The following is a 4350-nucleotide window of genomic DNA, read 5'->3' as shown; positions in this document are numbered from 1 at the left end:
CCACGGCTCTGCGTGGCTACGGCGTCTGCCCAGCGCCGGTTCCTGGGTCGAACCCCGAGGACGAGGAATGCCGGTCTCCGCCTGGAGGTCCCAGCTTAATCGGCGAAAATTTTCTAAGTGCCCACGGCTCTGCCGGGCTCGTGCATCCGACCCGCGCCGGTTCCCCAGCCGGCCTGAAATAAGGCAAAACCAGGCTCTCCCCCTGGAGCTCAGAGCCAATTGTGGCGAAAAAACGACTAAGTGTCAACTTTCGAAAAAACGACTAAGTGTCAACTTTCCAAAAAAACGGCTAAGTGTCGACTTTCGAAAAAACGGCTAAGTGTCAACTTTCGAAAAAACGACTAAGTGTCGCCTCTGAAAAAAACGACTAAGTGTCGCCTCTCTGAAAAAACGACTAAGTGCCCACGGCTCTGCGGGGCTTGTGAGTCCGCCCCGCGCCGGTTCGGCGGTCGGCCTCAAAAAGCGAAAAATCAGCCTCTCTCCCTGGAGCTCACCAAAATTTGTCGAAATTTTTCTAAGTTCTCCTCGAGGTACCAGGGGGTGAGGTACCCGGGCTAAGGTGCAGTACCTTTTTTGGTCTTCAGGTGCGCCAGAGTACAATGAAATGGTCCCAGTAGTCAGTGTACTCATCGACTTTCCCCCCGTTTTCCAAAGCACCCCGTTTACGAGTATGGAGGAGATGGTGCTGGTCTCCCCACGGCGTCGGACACGCCGTCCTCGACAGCACAAGGTCGGATAGAAGACCTGAAAAGCGCCGTGGCACGCGCTGGAGGTGTCACTGTGGCGAAAAAGTGACTAAGTGTCAACTTTCGAAAAAACGGCTAAGTGTCAACTTTCGAAAAAACGGCTAAGTGTCAACTTTCGAAAAAACGGCTAAGTGTCAACTTTCGAAAAAACGACTAAGTGTCGCCTCTCTGAAAAAACGGCAAAGTGTCAACTTTCGAAAAAACGACTAAGTGTCAACTTTCGAAAAAACGACTAAGTGTCACCTCTCTGAAAAAATGGCAAAGTGTCAACTGCGAATGTGGTGGTGCATGGAAGGAAGTGGAGGACGGCCGCCTCCTTAAACACAGGCCGAAGAGGAGCGTCAGGGCCGGCTCCTTAAACACGGACCGAGTGTCGCCCTTAACACGGACCAAGGGGAGGACGGCCGCCTCCTTAAACACAGGCCGGAGAGGAGCGTCAGGGCCAGGCTCCTCAAACATGGACCGAGTGTCGCCCTTAACACGGACCAAGGGGAGGACGGCCGCCTCCTTAAACACAGGCCGGAGAGGAGCGTCAGGGCCAGGCTCCTCAAACATGGACCGAGTGTCGCCCTTAACACAGACCAAGGGGAGGACGGCCGCCTCCTTAAACACAGGCCGGAGAGGAGCGTCAGGGCCAGGCTCCTCAAACATGGACCGAGTGTCGCCCTTAACACGGACCAAGGGGAGGACGGCCGCCTCCTTAAACACAGGCCGGAGAGGAGCGTCAGGGCCAGGCTCCTCAAACATGGACCGAGTGTCGCCCTTAACACGGACCAAGGGGAGGACGGCCGCCTCCTTAAACACAGGCCGGAGAGGAGCGTCAGGGCCAGGCTCCTCAAACATGGACCGAGTGTCGCCCTTAACACGGACCAAGGGGAGGACGGCCGCCTCCTTAAACACAGGCCGGAGAGGAGCGTCAGGGCCAGGCTCCTCAAACATGGACAGAGTGTCGCCCTTAACACAGACCAAGCGGAGGACGGCCGCCTCCCTAAATACAGGCCGAACCGGAGCGCGAGTGTCGCTCCTTAAACACGGACCGAGTGGAGGACGGCCGCCTCCTTAAACACAGGCCGAACAAAATGACACAAAGTGTCAACTGCGAATGTTGTCCATCCAAGGAAGGAGCGTGATGCCCGGCCGGCTCCTTAAACACAGGCCGAGAGTCGCCCCGGACGGTCCGCCTCGCGGCGCCCGTCTGCTCGGATAAAATGACACAAAGTGTCAACTACGAATGTTGTCCATCCAAGGAGGGAGCGTGATGCCCGGCCGGCTCCGAAAACACAGGCCGAGAGTCGCCCCGGACGGTCCGCCTCGCGGCGCCCGTCTGCTCGGATAAAATGACACAAAGTGTCAACTGCGAATGTTGTCCATCCAAGGAAGGAGCGTGATGCCCGGCCGGCTCCTTAAACACAGGCCGAGAGTCGCCCCGGACGGTCCGCCTCGCGGCGCCCGCCCGCTCGGATAAAATGACACAAAGTGTCAACTACGAATGTTGTCCATCCAAGGAAGGAGCGTGATGCCCGGCCGGCTCCTTAAACACAGGCCGAGAGTCGCCCCGGACGGTCGCCTCGCGGCGCCCGTCTGCTCGGATAAAATGACACAAAGTGTCAACTACGAATGTTGTCCATCCAAGGAGGGAGCGTGATGCCCGGCCGGCTCCGAAAACACAGGCCGAGAGTCGCCCCGGACGGTCCGCCTCGCGGCGCCCGTCTGCTCGGATAAAATGACACAAAGTGTCAACTGCGAATGTTGTCCATCCAAGGAAGGAGCGTGATGCCCGGCCGGCTCCTTAAACACAGGCCGAGAGTCGCCCCGGACGGTCCGCCTCGCGGCGCCCGCCCGCTCGGATAAAATGACACAAAGTGTCAACTACGAATGTTGTCCATCCAAGGAGGGAGCGTGAGGCCCGGCCGGCTCCGAAAACACAGGCCGAGAGTCGCCCCGGACGGTCCGCCTCTCGAGGCGCCCGCCCGCTCGGATAAAATGACACAAAGTGTCAACTACGAATGTTGTCCATCCAAGGAGGGAGCGTGATGCCCGGCCGGCTCCGAAAACACAGGCCGAGAGTCGCCCCGGACGGTCCGCCTCGCGGCGCCCGTCTGCTCGGATAAAATGACACAAAGTGTCAACTACGAATGTTGTCCATCCAAGGAGGGAGCGTGAGGCCCGGCCGGCTCCGAAAACACAGGCCGAGAGTCGCCCCGGACGGTCCGCCTCTCGAGGCGCCCGCCCGCTCGGATAAAATGACACAAAGTGTCAACTACGAATGTTGTCCATCCAAGGAGGGAGCGTGATGCCCGGCCGGCTCCGAAAACACAGGCCGAGAGTCGCCCCGGACGGTCCGCCTCGCGGCGCCCGCCCGCTCGGATAAAATGACACAAAGTGTCAACTACGAATGTTGTCCATCCAAGGAGGGAGCGTGAGGCCCGGCCGGCTCCGAAAACACAGGCCGAGAGTCGCCCCGGACGGTCCGCCTCTCGAGGCGCCCGCCCGCTCGGATAAAATGACACAAAGTGTCAACTACGAATGTTGTCCATCCAAGGAGGGAGCGTGATGCCCGGCCGGCTCCGAAAACACAGGCCGAGATTCGACCCCGGACGGGCCGTCTTCTCCCGGCGCCCGCCCGCGTACGCCCCCCATCCCCGGTCGCCCGTCTGCTCCCGGCGGGCCTCCGAGTACCCCCTCACCCAACTGACCGACTGGCACTCATGACCCGCCTTGGTAGGGCCTCCATCGGCCTCGGCTCGTCCGACGTCGGGTGGACGGTTCCTACCCACTGCGGGTCGCACTCTAGCGCCCCGGCCGCCGCGTGAGCGTGCGCTCCCCGCGCCGCCCCGCAGGCCCCGGCGCGACCGTACTGCGGCGAGACCGAGACGACCCGGTTTGGCATCCATCCCACCTAGCCACGATCCACGGAGGCCGAGCGAGCGGCTGAGTGTCGGGCGCCGCGCGTGCGAGCGTCCGCCGGCCGCGCCGGTCCTTCCGCGAATGTCGTTTCTCAAACCCTCCGGCTTGATAGCGGCGGCACCACGGGAAGCCGTCCACACACACCGTCCGACCTCTATCCGAAAAGCCTTCCCGACCAACCGCGGTCGTGGGGGCGTCTGTCGCTCCGCATCGGGGGGGCGTATGGCTTCCGCGCTACGCGCTGCGGGCTCGGGGGGGCCGCAACGGCTGAGTCTGACTCGGCCGGGGCGCAGCTTCCCTCCCGGCAGTCAGCAATAGTGCCGATCGCGCCTGCCACCAGCCCCCTCCCCGACGGGTTCGTCGGCGCCGGCTGGCCGCCGTCCGCCTTCGTTCCCCGAGGGTTCCCAACCAGCGCCGATCCAACTCCGCATCCTGGCCGCACGCAGTGCGTGCCTCGCGCGGGTAAGTCGCCGGCGCAGCGCCGCAGCTCCCGACCCCCGCGTACGGGAATAGTTGAGGGCCTCAGCGGGCCGCACCGACCGAGTCCGACTCGGGCCGGGGCGCAGATTCCCGCTTGGGTGACCGAACGTTCTCTGCTCGGGCCGGAGGGCCGACGCCCGTCCCCCCCCGTCGTCCCCCACGGACCGCCTCCGAGGCCACTTCGCACGGCTCATCCTCGGCTCCCTACCAATGCTTA

The sequence above is a fragment of the Syngnathus leptorhynchus genome, unplaced genomic scaffold (assembly GCF_054491065.1).
Source record: "Syngnathus leptorhynchus isolate UIUO unplaced genomic scaffold, UIUO_Slep HiC_scaffold_500, whole genome shotgun sequence".
Lineage (NCBI taxonomy): Eukaryota > Metazoa > Chordata > Actinopteri > Syngnathiformes > Syngnathidae > Syngnathus > Syngnathus leptorhynchus.
This window is presented reverse-complemented; position numbering follows the sequence as displayed.